The sequence below is a fragment of the Danaus plexippus genome, chromosome 15 (genome assembly GCF_018135715.1).
Source record: "Danaus plexippus chromosome 15, MEX_DaPlex, whole genome shotgun sequence".
NCBI lineage: Eukaryota > Metazoa > Arthropoda > Insecta > Lepidoptera > Nymphalidae > Danaus > Danaus plexippus.
This window is the reverse complement of record NC_083547.1, coordinates 4,378,637-4,402,103: the sequence shown is the minus strand read 5'-3', so window position 1 is coordinate 4,402,103 and position 23,467 is coordinate 4,378,637. Positions and strand designations below refer to the sequence as shown.

Here is a 23,467-nt window from a genome sequence, read left to right as displayed (position 1 = left end):
ATTACTGAGTATCAATATAACATAGCGATTTATGTGTATACGAGTACACTTATTTATGATAAACTTTGGCATTAAAGAATTGACTCCATCCAAAGGAATTGCAATTTTGTAAGAGAACGAAAGTCTAAATACAATGTGTTAACAAAAGTAAGTTCTTATTTGACGTATTAAATTACAGACAATATATTTGTTTCTTAAACTATTTTTAGTAAGAAATCATTCCTAAAACTAATACATTATGGTATTTACGTTAATTTTCTTTACGATACATATATCTAACATCTATATTACGTGTTCTATTGAAGTATATATTTGTTCGCGACGTCCATTCAATCTCGGGTCATTTCTTGATTGCAGCTTCATTCCTCTGATTATTTTATAAATTGCTCTGGTTCCGTATCTTTTTAAACAAATAAAAATATAGATAAAAATACATGAACAAGTTCTTAAAGTCAGTGGTATAATTACATTCAAAACCTAAAATAAAATAACAAGTGATATTTTAACATTTTTTATTTCTTGTGAAATAAAAACGATTTCATATATATATATATATTAAATATGATTGGATATAATAAAGACATTTAATAAAACTTGTTTATATAAAGTTTTCTTTCGATACGTTCGAATTTATTACTTAGGAATTCAATTATTATATCATATGGAAATAAAAAAACAAGGAACTCCAAAGAGACTAATATCGCTAAAACGGTTCGATATGCGTCTCTTTGACTCCGTGTTTACTCTTCTTATTAGCTAATTAATCTCGTCAATGCGAGGTTCGATTCCTGTTTGCACCTGTTTTATACGATTTACTGATTGGCTTATATATACATTTCCAATAAATAGAAATCTATAAGCTTTGTTAGCCTATTAAATTGTTAGTTAACCTACTGCTTAAAAACTCGCGTAAAAATGTAAGCCTTTATCATTAACATATATAAAGGATTTACACGAAAATTGTATACTAGTATAAAATAATATGTATATTTTACTATAATTATATCACAGGGTTTTTAGAACTCTCTTAATATTAAAGTTTACATGTAAAATAATATTAATCGCGTTAAGTATCTTAATAAATTGAAACAAAGATCGCAATCAAATTTATAAAGTGGGTGGTTTTAACATGAAAAGGCTACATTGTTTGCAGTAACTGAGTGCATTTCGTAAAGTTAGACTAGTGCCATTCCAGCACCTGGCTAAACCTAGGTCTAGCCTATGGTGGCTCTATAATCTGCCATTCCTATGCAAATTCACTCGCTGAACCAACTATGACTTTATATAAAAGAGAATAATCGCGTTACGGCAGATAGGTTTATCCTCTCGTTAGTCTTTAGGAATGATTGTGGAAATGATTTTTTTTGTTTGTTCTATTTACAAAAATATAATACACGCGATCAAAGAGTCGTTGGCGTGTTATTTTATTTATTTATTTGGTGTTGTTTTGTTTGGTTTTGTCAAATAGCTAGTTTGATATAAAGGATTATTGTTATAATGAAATAAATAACTATATATTGATATGATTGATTTTTGCTTTACAAGGCAATATTATTAAAATCTGTGTACAAATACGATATAGAAGCAAATGCTTTGACATTATTGCGACCAGCGATCATTCTCAATGTTTGGAACGACGTCCGCTATAGGAAGTAAGTGAATTTTCCCTTTATGCAGCCACTTGACTTTGCTACAGAAGGTTTTATCCTTTGATTACACTTGGAGAAACTTCCTAAGAAACCCGATGAGCCCCGAGGCGGCCGATAGATGAGAATTGTTTCAAAAACTTGTTTAGATGACAACGAAACTGCGACAACAAATATAGCCGAGCTTTTTGTTTTCAGAAACTCGTCGTTTTTGACTGCAGTCAGATTCAGATTAAATTGTTGGCATTTTTATGTTTCATTAAAACTTACAAAAGCGACCGATAAAACATTTGTTTTGTTTCCTGTCGATATTGGAATGTATGGTTGGTTTTGACTAAGAGTTTTCGTTGTTTTGTTCCTCAGAAAAACAGTGAAAAAAGTATCTGCCTTTATATAAGGGAATTTCGTATCTGTCGCCGCGTAGTTTTGATATTTATAAATTAAAATTGTTTATCGGATTTAAATATACTATTGAATTTATTGTTGAATTTGAACAGAAGTTTTGTCTTGAATGAAATAAAAAATAAAGAAATTCTTTTTTAGATTAAAAGTACTGTTTCTGTACAGTGAAATAGAAAGTTAATTATTTACACTAAAATGAAGTATTTTTTTTTAATCATAATAATCATAAGTGAACTCTTATATTCTAGTAATAATAAAAGAAATCTAGTTTAATATACGGGAAGAGACAATGATAATACTATAAAGGTCTTACTCAAAACATTTCACGTTAAACTATGTATACTTGAATTTATAAACTGCGGATATTTGGAACAAAGATTGACATACTTACAAAACCCCGTCACGTCCTCGGTTTCGTTGCGGAACCAAAAATTTTTGAGAACAGTGTCTCGTGGTGGTTGCCAAGACGGTTCATTAAGAAAAAGATGTTTGTGTCTTGTCGGCAAACTGACTCGACACGTGTCCCGACAGCCATGAGCGCCTTAATGACTAGTGCTGGAGCAGCGGGATTGCATTCTAATTATCTTTGTAATTAAGGTTTTAGTATCAGGAACACTGAAATAACTATTAATTATTAGGCCTTAATTTTTCAACTCTCGAAAAGTAAACTTAAATTTTGTTGATTTGTTGCCTTGAGCGAATAGAATATTTTTTACAAATCAAACAGAATTTGAAGTCCAAGATGGTCAATATTTGCCGAGTTCGGACCGACTTCGGGGTGGGATTATCGGTATTTATCAGAAAGTTACACAGAGGCACGGGTACCTCATTAACTATATATTTGCACCGGTTTTGTTTGAAGAATTTATTTAATATAGTATAAAAAAAATACACCGATGTGATGTTAAAAACTATAAATTATAATAATAACATAAATTAATATTATAAATAATTTGTATATATTTTTTCCATCACAGAGGAATTATTATACTTTGACGCTTTTCAGTCATAGGACAGACGATTCTACAAATAATATATTTAATATAATCTCAGTGAACTATTTGAATTGGAAATTCATAATAACATTACTTGGCACCCTTTGATTGGTCACCCTCGGACCCTGGACTGACGGACGGACTTATTGATTTTTGTTATTAAACAATAACAACAAAAGGTCATGTTTGCATTCCTTTTTGATATAACGGGCCGTTTGATAATATTTGCCCGAATATTAGACTGTACATTGTGATAAAGATAGCTGATTTAATTTAAACACAAATATACAATTTCTATTTACAACAATGATAATTGAATCTAATCAAACTATACCGATAAGTTTTTATGTAAATAGAATTTTAAGTAGAAAAAAAAAATTAATAAATAAAATTAAATAGAAATTATTATTTTATCGTAGCTAAGCTCACTGTTTATATGAAGAAAAAGATAATGATACATAAAAAAAATATAAATTTTTACTTAAAAATAATAAAAAGGATATAAAATTTCTGAACGTAACGAAAGCAAGAAAAACAAAAGCACTCGAACATAACGATGCTGTATTCGTAATGCGAAATAAAATTTCCTTGTACCCTCAATACAGCGTTCGTTTGTCTCAAAGACAAAGCCGCTTTGCTTGTCTAAGCCCGGTATAAATCCGATGGTGTCCGGCGCAGCACTGTAATAACAAATATAGAAAATTGTGAAGTCGCAGCAAGCGTTATATCAATGAAGGTTACTTTTATAAAACATATTTTCATCCAACAAGTCGATTTTTATTAAATTTTCAGACATATTCAAGAAAAAACCACATGAAAAGGAAACATCATCTTAAGAATATATTCTTGTGTATTTAATTTATATTTTTCCGTCTTCCAAAAAGGACCATGTTTTCAATTAGTCGGAATCTTTTTTTGTTTATTTTCCCCGATTTCTAAAATACTCCTACAGCGGTTTAAGACCATTTGTTTTATCTGAAAGGCTGCATCCCCCCGGTGGGTCCATGGTCTTCAAATTAGGTTTTTATAAAAATCCTTTAAAAATTTTAAAATTGGTAATAAAAAAAAATTAAGGAAAATCTATTATTTTTATATAAATGCGCATTTGAGAGTCTTTCTTAACATTTTTCGGAAAACCCTGGAAGACGTCATGCTGTTTTTCTTTCTTTATTGCGCTTTTGCCAGTTTCAGACTCCTGAGCTCGACTTTTTCTCATACGAGATGCACGTAAGAAATATCTCCCAATCTTCAAACAGTTACTCTATCCTTCTTACCTATTTTATAATTACACTAAAAGCAAGAAATAAAATTATTTTTAAGTAACAAAACCGAGTCCAAAAACAGGAACTAAAAAGTATTTGTATTTTTGGAAAGTAAATAAAAATAGGGTTCGTTTACCTAAATTAGGTATTTAGTTGATTTTAGTGCATATATTTATAATTAATCATATACGTAGGTAACATTAGGAAATAATATTTAAGGGAAAAAATATTTTTTGCTGTTTAGTTCCTGTGTTGCTTTTTTGAAGTCGAATTTTTTACTTAAAAATAATTTTGTTATTTGATACTAGTTATATCGACTAACAGTGTTAACAGTGTTAACAGTGTTAACAGTCTTACAATAAAATTATCTTAAACGCATCGTTTAAGATAATTTTATTTTTAAGCGAGTTATGGGATATAAATATATATATAATTTAAGAATATTTGTCAATAGCAACCTTATAATTATATTACAACACTACTCTCCTCCAAAGTTAATTCGTTAAGATAAGCAGGTTACGAAAAAGTGGGCACCTATTTTAAAAACAAATAAGTACAGAGTAGGAACTTACACAAACCCTGCAATTCCATTTTATTCCAGGCAGCGTACTATTTGTGCATTATTATATGTGCGTAACATCCCTTAATTAATGAGAGGGCACTATCCATTCTGTACCGCGACGAATACGTTAGCCGTAACGTTAGTGCCGGCACATTGAGTACGATTTGCGAGCCTCTGTTAACGCCTAAATCCACTACGCGTGTAGAAAAAACGAGATTGGAACCTAAACCATGACAGGCAATTTCATCGCTATGATTCTGTATGTCTGTGCGATATTTTATCATTATCAGCATATGTATTGAATGCCTTTTAACCAGACGCAGTTTGTTGTTATTTCGTAAAATCACTGCTACGAATAAATAAAAAAATGAGCTTTGATTTGCTTAGTATATTATTATTAATTGGATATTAGGGTATTAGGGTTGCGTTTCCCAACCTTAATAAATTAGTAGGTAGATGATTCTGTATAAAGATGCGGTAAATAACAAAATTAAAACAATTGCAGAGAAGGAACATTTATCTCCTAGCACCTGCTTAACATCCGAAAGTAGGGGCAAGACGCAGTGATAAATAACAACAAGTTATTATAATTACAACGAGTCCATTTACTTGTACTTTCATTATTCTTATTGTGTGTTTCCTTTGTATTGACAAATAAGAAAGAGTTAAACTTTCATACCTTAAATATAGGCTTAAAAACGTAATTTTATATAAGGACCTTACAATTATGTGCAATTTGTCTGTATTTTTTTTCCATCATCATACATGAACTTGCATACTAACAAAAATAGGTCAAAGATTTTGAGAGCTTGATTAACTAACTGTTAATCATAATACTTTTTAATTGAAAGCGCATGTTTTTATTTTATTAAATTCTGATTTAAACACTAAACCAAAAAGAAAACGTTATATATAGGTTTAAAAAATATATTCATAAGTACTCAAATGTTTCCTTGTAACTTTCGATTCCATACTGATTCCAAGGTAAAATTATCAGGGGAAAGTATTGTATTAACTAAATAAAAATTCCATTATATTATATCAGTACATTGGAAACAGTCCCTAAATCCAGGAGCGCACGTGTCTTTAACGACTGCATGAACTGTTTGATTTAAAGTTGCAACAATTGTGCTCACATGCTGAAACACGACAAAATACCACTTGACAAATGTTGATGGGTTTTTGCTTATTACAATATACACGACTGTATTATATAGAACGTGAACTTGAATAATGCAACACGTGAATTTTAGGTACAATAACATTGTATTCTTATTTTTTTTCTTTTCATAACGTTATTTAAAACTTCCAAAGACTTTCAAACAATCCGGTAAAGTCGTAATAAACTGGCTTCTAACAAACACTGGCAGCGAGTAATACCTCGTGAAATATTCCAATGAAATATGTATTAAATCCGCGACCAGCGAGATTAAGCTGAGAAAGATCGGATATTAACAGATCTTGTGTTACAGTGAAAGCGAAGATGTTTTGTTACAAGAAGTTGTGAAGCGAAGGAAATAAATTCAATATACGCATAATAAACATTCAGTACTTCTTGTGTTAAAACTAAATTTTGTTGCCTCATTTACAAAAATTCATTTAATTTATTAGAAAACATCATATAATTTATTCAATTCAATTGATATTGCAGAAAAGTTACACTTTAAATAATAGTTAGGAAAATGACATAATTAAATTTTCCAGTGGCTACAACGTTTTTCCAGGAATATATCTGCGAATATAAATTATAGCATATCTTTAAAAGGAGGCAAGTTTAAGCGGTAGGTGTGCGGCAAGCAAAGAATTTAATCTACAATGAAAGAAGTCGGAGGTGCTTTGTGCGTGTCACCTACCAACGACCCCCGACGTAGTGTGATCTATGACATTAATCTTCGAATACATAGGCGTATTTGATACGGTATTATCAACAATCCAAGCAATGTCCGATATGTAAAACTCTTTATACCAAATTCAAATCAATATAGCATGTATGAAATCTTTGTTCAGTGCTCCATTGAGGAAACGGAACTGAACATTTCATCTTCATGTACGTGGGTGAGATGTTCTGTAAATAAGGCTGTTAGCAAAGCCCCATCCATCGAGAAAGCTTTCGCACATTCGAGGCGCTTTTCCTTACAATTCAATATCATTCCTTTGTTGCCGGTTTTCTCTTTAATAAATGCGTCAGATCCCAATTTTGGCTCAAATACTATTGTCACTTCGCTCTTCCTTAACTTTCCATCTCCGCTGGGTATTTAGCCTCATTGTGGAGTAAACACGCTTTTAAAGGTAACGTTTAAAAATTCCATTTATATTCTTCCAATTGAGCTCCCCGTTGACTGTGCGAATTAATTGAAGGTGAGAAACGTGATGCATATCAGTGGTTATAAATTTTTTTGCTCTCATTTTTGTCAGTTCTTAGGATGAACCTTGAACTAATATAGGCTGTCCTTAAAAAGTAATAGTTATAAATAACCTTCATCATCAACGAGATAATATCTGCCTTTCATTAATCTACACTTGCTTGTCCAGAAATATTATCTAATGGGATAGTATTTATACGGATTATATAATATGAAGTAATAATAAACAAATAATTAAAATGTACTTATTACATCTTATATGTTGGAAGGGATTTCATTTAAGGAAATTCTCTAAAGTTTACGTCCCATTAAAATATAGAAAACGAATTTCAAACATATTTAATAACTTATTGTTTCTGTTTATAGCCACTTGTTCGAAGTCTTAGTGAATTCTGTTTTGTTTCTAGCATTCATGTAAAGGATGTACGAAAAATTTTACCACATAATTATATTTCTTTAATATACACAGTGTTATTTTCTTAGCATCTCATACAATGGCTTATTAATCAACAAAAATGTACTCTTAGAAAAATTATCAACATTCTAATTATTAACGATAAAGATAGAGAAATATTTTAAATATTAATTTTAATGATGACAAATATCACGAGGAAAAAAAATTACAGGCCATTTCTTAGATTGAATAATAGCTGAAAATCGTCAGCTCCTTAATTCTTTGTCTTCTTACCTCTCCACAATCAAGACCGACCCTCAATAGTGAAAGTAATGAAATGGTTTTAATGGCGGCATTAAAATTCACCGCCGAAAGGCGATGAAATCTCAAAATTTTGCTTTGATTGTTTAAACAAGATCTCCAACCCTTCTGTTGAATTGATGGGGATGTTTCTATATAACGTGGCTGATGTGTGCGCAGTTGGCACTGTAGTATGGGGATAAAATTGGAATAACTCAAAGGTATCTAAAATAAAATAAAAAATTGTGAAAAAACAGGTAGGTAAACATTTTATTTTATGTCAAAGTAAATAATATCTTCAAACAGTTGCGTTGTACTATTATATTGTAATTTTAGAAAATCGTAACAAAAGTTTATTTATTGTTTACAACGAAAGGCATTATGTACGAAGTGGGGTTATGAAAGTCACGGCAATCACCTCGATGGGAGCTATTAATTGGAGAGATTAACTCTGCCAGGTGAGATATTGTGTCGTTTGTGCGAACGATAGCTCCATATATAACATTAGCCGGTTAAATTGGTTGATAATTATGCTGTATTACCCAAATAATGACATGCGATAAAACATTGAATAATTTTATGCAATATTTTTACTGTATACTGTTATTTCTTTACAATAACTATTAAATATTTATCTATAACGAACCGAGCTAGCTGGTTTCAATCGATTTCCCTTTTTATTAGTTCACTAACACTGCATTTACTGGAATAAGTTTATGTTTGATTCATTAATATTAATGAGAATGATGTTCTCGTTCAGATATCTGTAGGAATTTTTCTAAATTAAGTAACTATTCACAACGCATTAATTCTTGCCCAGTTGTAAGCCGACCAGGTAGCATAGATATATCCTTGTATGTTGATGCCAATTAATAATTACATATACATTAGAATGCAATTAAATGCGGTAACTCGTCATTGTTAAGTTTCTCAAGATAAGCCGCTACCAAGTGCTATTTCCCACGTGGTTTATAAATGCAGATGCGATCCCATAAGCGCTACAGAGACGCATGTTAAGGTTTTCCATACGAAATATCTAACGCGCAGTTTTATATGCAACTGTAATGACAAATAATTAGCTCATGTGATATTTGGACTCAATGAAATTTGACTACATATAACAAACGCACACGTACGACGGCAATTTAATTTCAATTATAATTAGCTTTGACAAATAATATTCACAATTGTATTTAGACGAAAGCTGAAATAGTAGCTGCTAATACCGCGGTTCTGTCTGAAGACGTTTTATTTGTTTCGCTATACATACGTTTGTGGAGGTGCACTTACGATATTAATTATTCATCGGATCGGGCGAATAAACCAATTTCACGGTTCTTTGAGCTCGAATCATACCCGCTATTGTTTATACAGGTCGTCATATTTTTTTTTTAACTTAAAAAATATTTCGTAAAATAGAAAATATTTATTTTTATTATATATGTTCATTGTAATATATATTATAATTTATTTTCTTAAAGTCATTTTTAGGTACTAAATACTCGTAGATATTTTTATTTCAGTGGAGTTAATGTATTTGTTCTTTATATGCCGTTTTTGTAACTTATGTTTATATTTAATTAGTGCAGATTAATAGTTTGAATAACATTAAACAACAAGAAATATTTTTTATAAACTAAATACTAATAGGAGGATAATATATTTTTCTCTTAAATATGACATAGAGCCATATCATTTTTATTTAGTTAATTGTATATAAAATGAGCTCCCTGTATGATCATAACTAAACGCGCTCGTAAGCCGAAACCGCGCGATCAAATTTGCCGCGTCAGTGCTGGCGAGATGCGCTTTTACCATCACCCTGTAATTGTCACAGCGATATCTATAAAAATACTAGAACCATATGGCCACAACACTATTAGTCTGTATACATTATGTGAGCATGAGTGTGTTCATAAAACCAAAGCGGATAATCTCGATTACGTGCATATAATATAGCGTGATACATATTTATACTACAAAAGGTTTATTTTATATGTCCACAAGAAGTTTTGGCTACAAGTTTAAACTCGCAAAGACACACAACACAGGAGGACTTTTATGTAGCTATCCGATATAAATTTCAAATTCCTGATTGTCAAGACGACGTTTTCTTAAACAAACGGTAGGAGCCAGCCGAATTAACATTTATATTAATTGAATATATTGTCTCTTATTTGCGGATGCAAATTCTTATAACTTTGTTTGATAGTCAATATTTGAAGATGAATTTGAGCTTTCTTGTTTTTTCAAACTGTTTTCAAACTGCAAACTGTAAACTGTTTTCTTCATAGCGAAGTTATTATTTTAAATAACATATTTATAGTGCATTATATTTTTGGTTAATTTTTTAAATTAAAAGCAATTGCCATTTTTTACTGGGAGAGCTTAAAGTTTAATTAATGATTTCAATTATTACGGACAAAGAAACTTCAGTTGACTTTTCCGGAAAAGGCTTAGAAAATTAAAATGTTCGGTTATTTTCCTGTTCAGCAGCATCTTATTTAATCGCCAGGTCCTTTGGGATGACTCTGGCGGGACAGCGGCTAAAGGGGCGGGCATATTAAACAATTTTGATGTTGGACGTAAGTTAAGTGGTTACTCTTACATAATTTCAATGTGAAATGAAACAAAAGTGGTATTGAATGTTTTTTTACTACAAACACCATTTCAGTGATATTAAACACATATATTTTTATTCTTAGCAGTATAAATAATGTTTTCATATAGACACATCTTAAGCTTTAACATACCACTTAATTATCCATCAACATTGCAAACTCCCCAGGGACATTCGCAGCAGGATTTATTAAAGAACTCAAACAAGAATCAACTGTGGATCGTTTTCTATTATATTTTTTTTTTCATTTATAATGGGAAATATACATACTTAAAATATATCTGAACATTATTATAATAACTTCTGAAACTACGACTGCTTTACGTAAGTTCTTCACTGAGCCATAAATTAAAGATGAAAAGGCCTTAAAATTCATTGTTTTATTCGAGTGCTATAAAATAATTACATTTTCATACCATTGCTCATTCCGCCCTCATCTTTTGTGTTCAAGTGGATTTGAATTATTCGCTACTTAACATGCTCCATACAATGTTAATAATAGCTTAGTATTTAAAGATTTGACGATACTCAAAAAGTATGATATATTAAATTTACTTTAATAAATATTCTCATATCATTCTCACTTTTATATAATTAGGAGCGAATATTTTATGAATTTTATACGATAAACATTAATATGAATCTCGGTTACAACATTGTTAGCCTAAACCAAAAATTTATTTTATTAATAGCTTATGAAAAACGAATTTGTAAATCCCGTCATAACGCCTGGGGTTACAAAAAGTACATTTGACTTGAAATAAATTGGACATGTAAATGTTAAGGTAGTTATATGAATCTCGTTCGTTCCGTTCCTTCTAACAACGGCTCATTATGAACAATTTAATGTTAGGGTATGAGATGTTAATTAAATGTCAAGTTGATTAAATGACTTAGAATGGTATTACTATTTGGGAGCACTAGAGCTATGAATAGTAAAAGCATTTATGATGTGCTTTAAAATTGTACAATAGTTTTTAGTCCCCGACTGTGAAATGTAATGTTGGTATTGCTGAAGCCTCTGGAGTGCTGTGAGCTGAGAATAAGAGGATTTAGATGGAATTTTGTAAAACTCTCTCCATCGGAATGGATTGTAATTAAGTTAACATAAGTTGTTGCAGCCCCGCAGATTTAATGAAAACTCCCGAACAGTCATGATTTGAACTTTCATATTTTGAGGCTTCTTATTTCAACAGGATATTCGAACAATAAGTAATACTTAAATGTGTCCAGTCTTAATTACTGTGTATATTACGTAATAAAGGGATTGGTCTTAATTTAAACCTTAACAACTATTTCTGGAGCTTTTAATTATTGGAATGATTTAACCCTTTTTTCAAATCCTTTTAAATAGCATTGCTTAATATTTTAATGTTCAACAAATTTACAGTTTATTGATTTATAAATGATTAATTGGTTTGATAAATAATTCATTTAATAACATTAGCCGCATTTCAATTTATAATAGAACGAACATCTAGAATAATTAAATTATTGTACAGCATAATTTATTATTACGGCTTAATACAATATAACAGTTTACTACAATAATGTTTTAACGCATACAATGTCTTTTTTGTTTTATCATCATCATCATCAGCCTATCGGAGCCCACTTGCTCAGAGCAAAGGCCTCTTCTCACATGGAGAAGGTTAGAGCATTAATCACCACGCTTGCTCTAGACGGGTTGGCGATTTCAATCTTATAATTTGAAATTATAAGACCAGGTTTCCTCACGATGTTTTTCTTCACCGTCCGTGAGTGGTGTCTAAATAATCTTAAAAAGTACATATGACTCCGAAAAGATCACATTGGCACTTACCAGGTTTCGAACCCGCGCTCTCACGTATCAGAGGCGGGTCTTTAACCTCCGGGCCACCACGACTTCACTCCAGGCCACCACCTACCTATCCTTTAGCAATTCATAGTATGTGTAAGTAGTAAAATATATATAAAATGGTTATAGTTATTTACCTAGGAAAAATTAAAAAACAAACTAAAGTTGAATTTTATGTAATTCTTTTGTAACACAACACAATTGATTTTTTAATAAATATAATATATATTGCCTATTATATGGACCTGATATAAAATACAAAATAAAAGGTCGGTAAAGCAGTTAATACGAAGCGTGACGTAAACAAACATTTCGTTAAATAAATGCAGTGTCAAATGATAATGTTGATCCGTCGCGTGCAACGCGCGTCTGTCGTGTCCCACGGGCTTTAGTTTTGAACAGACGGGCGGTAGAAACGCAAATATCGGAATACTTCCCCAGCTTTTTATTTTACTAGAAATATTGAATTTCTTTAAAATCCTTTAGGATCTTAAATATTTTCTTCTCCTCAAAATCATAAGCAACTTTTGTCTTCTGTAAGCCTGTGTGTTAAAAAAGTATATAATATTAGAAAATGAGTCGGAAACAGAATTTTTTTAGTATGAATAACTATTTTTTTTTATTAAATTACCTAAATATAACTAAGTTAATAACGATTTCGCACGATTCCGTTGGAATAAGTATATAAAACTAATTAACGTTAAAATGCCCGTTTGTGTCAAACAAATCAAAGGAATGCGTGCAAAAAGGGGTGCGAAATGACACGTGTCACGTCCCCTGATTGGACACGGGCTGCCACGCGAGTAAGCTGATTCTGTACTAATAATACGGCTTGTTACTATCGCTTAGCTTTTATTGTGGATACCAGCTCACATACGACTATTAATTTTTATACTGACACCATCAACATGGTTTAAAAATCGTCAATGAACAATATAGTAATTTTCCATGTATATTTTTTTTTAATATCCTGTATATAAAGCTATCCAAGGAAATTGATTCAATTATCCGATTATGAAATATAAAAATATGCGAGCCACTAAACTTCTTGGATGTAAAATTTCATTAACAGCATTTAGAAGGTCAGTCCCAAGAGTATTTTCATGCTTGGACACCATTTCGGAATTCTGTTATAAGTTTCGACCGAATAATTAATATTTAGTTTGGTTTGTAAATAACTTCACAGATGAAATTCAATAAATGCGAAAAAAATAATAATTGTAATTTTTATTAATATATACTCTGTATCATTCGTTTGGCAAAAAGTTTAATTATGATGCTCAAATTTGGTTTAATGCTAAAAATATGACTATGAAGTATGAACTAAGGAATATTTAATCACTTCGTTATCAAAGCCAGTTTTATTTGTTTGCCACAGATTAGTTTATTGATTAAAACATGTATGTATTTCGTTAAATGTACACTTCTGTTACTTCGCAGATTATTTCGTTTCAAGAATTTTTTTAGTAAATATTAATTATTTATTTATTAGTTGTATAATGTAATTTGTAATTATACTATAAACTATATTGACAGGTGCATTGATTGACAGATTCGTTAGGATTTATATCGGATCATCCAGATATCGCTAATTGAATCTCAGTTCAATGGGGGAATAAAATGTTAGATAAAGAAATTCTATAATAGGAAACCGATATATAATACCGATATAATAGGATTCGATCTTTCATTCGTGGGTTTGTTTGTTTAGAATTAGAGAAGGGTATTATTATTGTATAATTATATGAAGCTTAAGCTACGAAAACAGCTGAAAGCTTTTCATATATATTATATTTTTACCTAAGTATTAATAAAAATTAAATAAAATAAATTTATGTTTAAATTTCTTAGTCTAAAAAACATACTTAAGGTAAAGAGCAATGTGTATATTGTTTTCTATACAATATACTCACTCATTTCAACTTTAATTATTTTGTCTACACTGTTGATAATATTCAATATAATCAATCAAAAGTACTAACAGAGCATCCACAATTGAATTACGTACGCCAATTTGGCCGCAGCGTTAGTGAAACTTCATAAAACGATACAAAGCAGAAATGCCTCACACGAGCGATCGAGTCGTGCCTTCAAAAAAATCTGTTCACATGAATGCACCTCGACAATAGCCAATTTGACACTAAGAGGGAAAAAAAACTAAAATGGGAAATGGCCGACAATTAGACGGTTCAGGAAACGAGTGTTTAAATTTCCATTAGCTGTGAATCGTACTAAAGTTAATAATTGGCGTTCTCATTTTCCTATAGACCTTTTGTTATGAATAGCGATTGAATTATGGCAATCAAAATTAGTTTTATTGTTATCGCTTTTTTAATACTTCTTACACTTTATACTCATCTTTTAAGTATTAAAGTCGTGATTGTGGTATATAGCCAGAAAGTTATTTCGTATGACAGTTTTAAGCATTTTAAGTTGAATAAACAGCGGCATCATCAACAACAATCTCCATTTAAAGTAAACAAATTGGCCAATTTATTAAAAATGTCATAACAAAAGGTCATAAAACATGTGACATTGGGACCAACCAATTAATTTTCCCGTATTACCCAGTGACAAGCGAGGAACAAATGTGACGTCACGTGTCAAATTAGTAACGGTTGCGTTCGTCAATTGTGATTTTTTAAAATTTCAAACGTCGCATGATTGGCCACCGCTGCTGGTATTGAGCGCCTCCTCTGGTTCGGAAACGTGGACCAAAAGAACTGAATTGTATTTGAAATCTTGATTTAATAAAAACTTTCTGATTAATATGTTTTGACATTTTTGTGACTATGACATTAAATTTAAAAACTGTCCATATTAATATTACTTATTACATATTTGGATATAAAACTTTTTACTTTGTAGAAATAATAACTCATACACCACGTTAAAAGCCATATTAGTGATGTACAAGTTATAACAAGTATCCGTGGCGCACGCTTCAGCACGTCATAGCTACTTATCCTAAGTATAACAACTTGGATGGAAATTTATTTGTTGGCAAAAAACACAACTTCGAGGCTAGACTGCGGTGCACGCAAAATGGGGAACTTTTCCTTCTTTAGCAATATCGCAATATGTTTACGGTTAAGAATATGAAAGTATCAGATAGGACAAGGTTAAAATATATCTAATCCAATTGAATATCAGGTGACAAACATGACTTTCTTTATTAATAAGAGTTATTTAGATAGTAAATTTCAAAACATTAAGACTGACGTACCTATTTTTATTTCACCTAACATAATTTCTTAGTTAAGTTTATGACGTCATAATGGTAGTGGAAAATTAATAAATTTTTTAGTTCTTATAATTCACATTATTTTATAATCTTTGAAATTGGTAAAAAATAAGTTTAAGGTAAGCCGGTCGACGTAATTTAATTTCATGAGTGGGCTATACGCAGCATTGCAACAGGCGAACTTCTAACAAGTTTCAAGTTTTCTGGTTAAATAACTTTTAATAATCCAATGCGCGACTGATATGGTATGGCGTGTTTATAGAAGTAATTATTATTGATATTGCTTTTAATGATATCGCTAACCTTTCAAGTGTCTTTATTGGATTGAGAATATATATTATTATTATTTATTTGAATTAAAGAATATTTGCTTTCAAAATTTTGTAAATTATTTCTACAAGAAACTTTAACTGACATGACATTCAAAAACTATTGGTATATGGTTTAGTTTTTTTAAATATGATGACTTTTTAAAATATAGGTGCTTATTTAAACATATTATGATGAAATAATAACTGAAAAAAATATATATTATATATATGTATAGAAGCTTATGCCTCTTATAACTGATGGACGGCTATTAAGGTAACAAAATGTATTTATTTATAATAAAGCTTTGTAAGTGACGGCTGTATTATGGTGTGGTTGTGTAGATAGATATAGATATATATATGTAAGAATAGGAAGTGATTGCTGTAAATGTCCCCCAGGTAGCCAATTAGACGGCCCCTAACGACCTGTCAAAGTTTTTACATCACACCCTGTACTTGCGGTCTCCGCAAATACATTAATGGGAAAGAAATGTTCACGACTTTGTCCAGTAAAATATTGAGATTTAGAAAATATTTAGTTATTTTTATATTTAGAAATTTACCGTTTTAGAGATTCAAGTAAAGATACGGCATAAATAAGACTAAATTGTGAAAGGTTTGAATATTCACAAGCAAATACAATTCAAACTAGTTTCCTTACCGTTAAATTGAGTATATAAAATTGAATTTAGAATCTATGGAGGTCCGAATGAAATAAGATTTTCAAACAAATGTCGAGCCAACGAACCGTGCGCTGGTCAGCTCTGCGAAATGACGTCCCCCTGCAGAGGTTTATGTTTTAATACAACATGAAATATGGCGGATCGATTGAGCGTGACGGTTTATTTTTATATTTATCCATGATATTATATTTATCCATGATAATCAAACTTTTATGTTTCTTTTGAAAATTTAAACATATTATGTCAAGAAGAAAATTTTTCATGAACAAAATCCTGTACAACCATTCAGTGATATAATATAAAAACGACATTATAATGTATACATCTCATCCGTGTGGGTAAAATTAAAGTTAGCGAATACGTCTCTGTTTGCATCATCTCGGGCCTCGGGCCGTATGCAAATATTATACGCCAATTGCCGAGAACTAACTTTGATGATTATCCGACTACAATGTACAATCACGGTGACAGCTCTATGTCAATACTGCGGCGGTGTATCAGTGTCGCAATTACGGTTTTACATACTACAGCGGAAATGTATATACTTGGCGTGTTACGCGCTAGTTTTGAAGTTCAAAGCGCTGGGTTGAGTGATTGTGTACCTATTTTCGTCTATAGTAGAATGTCTTAAATCGAGTTTGTATTGTACTTTGAAAGACAGTTGATTTTGTGTGTTCATAAGTAGTATAAGTAAGTACATTGATGCTGTCTGTATTAGTCATTTTGCTGTAGGGTAATTGATTGGCGGATTCTATATTTTTTTTAATAGATTTGAGTTTTATTCATAATAATAAGGAATGATAAGTAAATAAGTTTTATCTAAATTTTGCTCAATTGTTGAACGCAATTAATTACATTGTATATTTCTAAGACAAATTCAAATTACACTTACGATCTCATTTATAGCAGCGTAACGATTGCGAGGTATCACTGAGTCGTCTTACAAATAATTCAAGGAGAACTTTAGGCGCAAATACCGGATTATGTTAATTTTAAAGCTGCTTCAACATTCAAATCCGATCTTCGAGTGTCTCAAATGCGGACCCCTGGTGCGGAATTTTACTTTGCTTATGCTGAATTGAATATCTTTGAAACGTAAGTATTTATCTGTCTACTCTCTAGCAGCCTGTACTGTTTATTTTAATGGTATTAAAGTTTCGAGGAGCTTGATATACACCTTAATTAGCTATGTTATGAGTATGTTTTTACAATTAAATTTTTTTAACTTTTATGTTATAAGTATGTTTTTACAAATAAAAATTAGTATTGCTGTGCAAAAAAAATGTATGCTAATTACAAAAAAATTAACTATATATTTTTATGGTAGGGATAATTTTTCAGAAGGTCATTACACAATTGAAATTCCCTAAACATCGGGTGACTATAGTCAATTGACCCGTTCGAAGGGTGGGCCCGGGTCAAATTGGACCGTCAGCAACCGACGTGACGCGTCACTGAACTTATTATAAGGGCGAGTTAGCTTTGTACTGGTCTTCCGCTTTTCTTTACAAACTATTTGAATGGGATTAGAAAGGTTTTCCAAGAATATTGACATAACATTTTAAAACACAGTAGGAAATTCTAAATGATTATAAGTCTGAATTAAAATACAAATAAATAAAGTCGAAGGAAACATCGTTGACATTAATTCAAGTATGTATTTCACCTCAATATTTTTTAAATATTAAACGAATTATAGGTATTTCTGTCTGATATTTATTTTAATTTACTTATATATTTAGTTTTAATATAGTTATGTATTAATCATTAATCATTTATTATTGCTTATTAATAAAAAATAGGTATAAACTGCGAAATATTGAACAATATATCACGAGATAAGTTAGCGGACAAAGTTGAGTCTTCAATTTGCAAGCATCAGTATTAAATCTTTAGAAGTTATCAACTTGTACGTGTTTACAGCAGTCGAACTGAAAGTGCATAGTAAGATTTTAATCGAATCTATGGATGATCTCTACTTAACTTTGATTGCTTACCGGGATAATGGAATTGCATCGAAAGGGATATTTGTGAATTGAAGTTCCGTTTTATTACACCGTGCAGTCCCTGGCTTGTTTCAAAGTGTGCTCCAATCGATTAATTTTGTACTTGGATAGATAAAATAGTTATATAGATATCAGATGTAAAAAATGTTTCAGACATAAGTACTATTTTTTGCTAGTCATTAGGATGGACAAAAATATTAAAGAAAGGTATAGAAGAAAAAAATACAATCAAAATTCTATTAAGATTTAGAAAAAGATGGCAAGTAGAGATAAAACAATTACGCTCCCTTTACAAAGCTGAGCCCTAAAACACATATTGTGCACAATTTTTGAAGCGTTTCCAATTACACGTGAGCGGTATAATAAAGAGTCGCTTGTTTCCTTCATTCGCTGTCCGATTATTACGGCTAAATGACCGTCTTCAACTTAAATTTGTGTTCCAAGTCACTAACGAAGAGAAAAATATTATTGCAGTTGTTTTTTAAGCCATCGAAAGAGTGAAAGTAATGATACGTAATTATCTTTTAATTGTAATTCTCTTAAAAATGTTTAGTAACTTTCTTTAATATGAAAACTATTTGATAATCAATCAAGAGTTACATATTTTCAGATTATTATTCATATATATATAACTGAATTTTTAGAATTGTATACAGATGTAATTATATTAAAAACTTTTTCACTTGTGGCATACGATCAAAGAGGGCGTAACTTACAGGCCCTGTATTGCCATCGTTATGGGAACTCATCCTGCGATATAGAGAATTGATAACTGAGCCTTTTTATTTGAACACTTACCCTGTTGGAGACTCTGTCTGCCAGTGACAATTTCTCACGGATTCTGGTATATTAGTTATAGTAAAAAATATAAAAAAAAATTGTAGAAAGTAGAAACGTAGGTAGGTTCATTTTCTCAACTCCTAAAACAAATGAAAGATTTTATAAAATAAAATATAATTTTAAAAGTTCCCCAAACGAAAAGTATTATAACCTAATCGAATGAGATGAACTGTGACTTATTTATGTTTTAATGAAGACAAAAAAGATACGATAAATAAGGTACGACAAGCCAATAACTGAAGAAAACTGATATCACTACACTTTAATAGAAGATATGCGTTGACCATCACAATACCGATTTGATAATCGGAATGTTACTTCAAGCCTTAATTCCTATTTTATATCTATCTTCATCTTACCGTTCTTTTAAGATTCAGACAATAAATACATTTAAATATACGTTTCCATAATAAAGTTATTATATTCATGTACATGAAACATTAATTTTATATGTCTGAAACAATTAGAAGAAAGTATAATAAAAAATCGACATTAGGGGAAGGAAAAATCATATAAAGTTGTTTTGAATACTGGTCCATCGTAATACGATAAACAAACAATATATAAACAGTTAACAATGTGCTGGGATTACGTCCGAGTTATTGGGGTTGGGTGTGGGAAAAAATGCATTGCACGTTTAATTATTGATAACGGGATTTATATTGCCGATAAGCTTTCTATTGTAGCTATTGGATGTTTTATTTATTATTCTGGATTAGGACGAAATACATAAGTTTTTGTTATATATTTTAACGATTTTATTTGAAGATTTGATGACGAGCGGAATGATGTTTCAATTAATAAATTGAGGAATTCTAACATTTATGTTGCGATTAATCTATTTTCTATTATTTGTGTATACAAATTTCGTATACTAAATAATTATATAAAATTAATTTGTACTAAATGTAGTCATCAATCATCGTCATTGATATTTTAAACGACCAAACTATCCATCGTTATTTCATAATAGCTACCGCAAGTGCTTCATTTGATTTCGCAAATTATAATTGCCGATATGCTTTTTGAATAGCGTCCTACGTGATTCGAATAGCGCTTAAAGCGCTTTGTATTATACGCACGTACGGCTTCTGATTGAGTTTTTAATGCGCCGCCTGAAATTTATTTACCTTCGTCGTTAATTGTGTAATTGGCTACAGTTTTTAAAGCGTTTATTCGTTTAATATAAAGCCGAGTGACACGAATTTGATTGTAAAATTACGCATCTTTTTATTTCATTCCCTTTTTTTGTGGGAAATGCTTTTATTTATTAAATACAGCTATTTTGTGACTTGATATGTAAATTAATGTAACAAGGACTTGACTTTGAATGAATTTGTAATTATTATTGTGTTCAATTAATAATTTTACAAAATTATCCCTCAAAGTTATTGAAAAGTGTTTTCTAACCGTAACTTTGTAAAAATAACTTTGTTAACTATAAACACAACATACAACACACACAGGCACTAACACTGCATTCGGAGCGCTTGCAATTTTTCATTCATATAACATAATACTATCGTAAGCGAATATTGAAAATTGCAAACTTGTGGTACTTATATATTATTTATAGACGCACACTTATGAAATTTTATATTTTGTTTCTATACTAATTTCACAAAATAATTTTGAAAAAGATGTATCGATCAATTGAGTAACTAATAGTATTTTTTTTTATTTTAGCCTTGTAAAATATATAGTTGCGAAGTTTTTATTTTTCATTTAAGTTTTTTTAGTCAGGTTAAACTTTTCCAGTTTTTATTTCAAAAATATTCTACGAACAAAAACTGTTTTAGTTGCGGTGAGACTAACGATCGTCAGATTTTTTTCATTATAATACCTTCAGTTTGGTCGCGATTGAGTCTTGCTGGGATGTTTAATATTTTGGCAAAAAAATAGAAACCTACAACAAAGTTCAGAAATAAAACTAGAAAATTATCACAGAACAAATGTATAAACTCTTTTAGTTTTTGTTATTATTTCCAACAACTTCTAGCAGCGTCTAACTATAGAAAAAATGCTGTCTTATAGAGAATATGTTCAAAATGCTAATTTAAATCATTATTAACTGATAAGGGGTGTATCAGCACGGAATAAAATTGTTGATTGGTGTTCAGATGCAGTGATTGCGGCAACTAACAAGTTGACAACGAACTCGACGTGCGCTCGTTATAGATAATAACCACATTTCAGATTTTGCTATTATCTATGTGATTTGATACACAATTTAATGCGAGAATTGTTTGAAATTAATTTGGTTCTAGAAATTAGAATTAATTAAATTTATTTTATAAAATAATCATGGTTTTCTATATAAATAAGAATATTTGTTGGGTCTTTGTGGATTGTAATCAAAATTAAGTATTCATTCATCCAGTTTGATACTTTTCAGGTTGTACTTTAAAGACAAACAAGAACTATGCAGACGGTCGCTCTACGATCCGTTTAATTAATAGCGTTTTGGTTTCCGTTCCTAAGCGTGTAAGCGTCCTAATTCGGTTAGACTTTAGGTACGAGTGCACTTCTGAAATCGTTGTTGAAGTACATTTTGAACAAACTATTTATATACAAGCGTGATATAAAGATAGTTATTAAAGTATGAGAGGACAATTATATACTAAAGATTTACTAAAAGTTATCACGAAAGAAAGCCTAATTTCTTAATAGGTAATGAACAATCGTTTAGAGTTTCACATCTATTGTTGTATTAAATATCAATATACAAATTATCATCACATGTTATGTACACTTATTAAGTTTAAAAAGTTATGTGTTGTTATTTGTTGCTTAAGAATTTTTTTTAAAGTTTTAGTATACACCTGTACTTAGTTATAATTTTATAATAACGAACATTTTAATTAAAATTTTGTGCTTATTGAGTAAATACTCAAATGGATATCCAGCCCCAAATTCACGGTTGACTACAATTTAGAAACTTTAACTAGATTATATTTTATTAAATTACAACCAACGCTTGCTTAGTTTTGGATAGTTTAAATTTCACTGTTGTTTTGTTTTAATACTATTAGTTTTGTTTCAAGCTGGTTTTCCATATTTTGCAAATTATTAGGTTATTCCGATTCAGACTACAAAAAATTTTATGAAATCAGCCCAGAAAATAAGTAAGTAAAAATTGTATTTGTTTTTTCTTATTTTGTAATGAGATACTATTGATTTTAAGTGTAATTTGTACAGAAAAATATTTTTTTAAAACTATAAGTACTAATAGACATGAACTTTTTTGAAAGTAAGCATTTTGAAAGGCTTAAAGATGACACATATACAACACTGATATTGTTTAGAAACAGACTGAATAATACCTTCGGAGATTTGCATCAGCTGTACGGATCGCATAAACAAAATTTTTTGGTACTTTTCATTTAGTTTTTAATTTGAGCTATGAGAATGTTATGCCATTTCACAAAGTTAGTGTTACATTATATTAAATTATTTCTTTTTTAGGCTCCTTTTTTAAACGTTTTTTTTTAAATTTATATCTTGATACGCTAATCTATGAGAGGTTTATAATATTCACTCGCTAATATATTTAACTTATTTGTAAATTAAAATACATATCGTTGATCGAAAAATGTTTTCATTATTTAAAATATAACTTAATAACAAACAAAACCAAAATATATAACATAAAGTTAATTTATCACAGATATAATAATTCCCCAAATGCATAGCAATAAATCGTTGATTGCTGACTGTACACGTGTGGCACAAACGAGCCTTATAATGAATAGCCGTCGCCTGCTGCGATATTTCAACGAATTAACAAATGGCCTGTCGTAGTGCGACCTGGGTACGATTTTTCTGCACACCCTACCTAACTACCTGATGTAGGTGCGGTTGCAGTCCATGGTTGAAGTCACTATCACGGACTAAATGTATGTCCATTTTAAAGTTCACCCTCTTGTGGCTGAAAAAGAGTTATATTCCTCCCCCATTTAGGTATAAAAACCATTGCAATTGGCAGTTATTACTGCAAGTGCG

General features: G+C 30.4%; 1 long non-coding RNA gene across 1 annotated transcript; it reads left to right on the top strand.

Moving 5' to 3' along the window:
- The first annotated feature begins 9,725 nt into the window (after positions 1 to 9,725).
- On the top strand, positions 9,726 to 11,855 carry LOC116766616 (uncharacterized). The gene is made up of 3 exons (XR_004353260.2): positions 9,726 to 10,049; positions 10,440 to 10,509; positions 10,713 to 11,855. It is a non-coding gene; the product is annotated as an uncharacterized LOC116766616 (long non-coding RNA).
- The last annotated feature ends 11,612 nt before the right edge of the window (positions 11,856 to 23,467 follow it).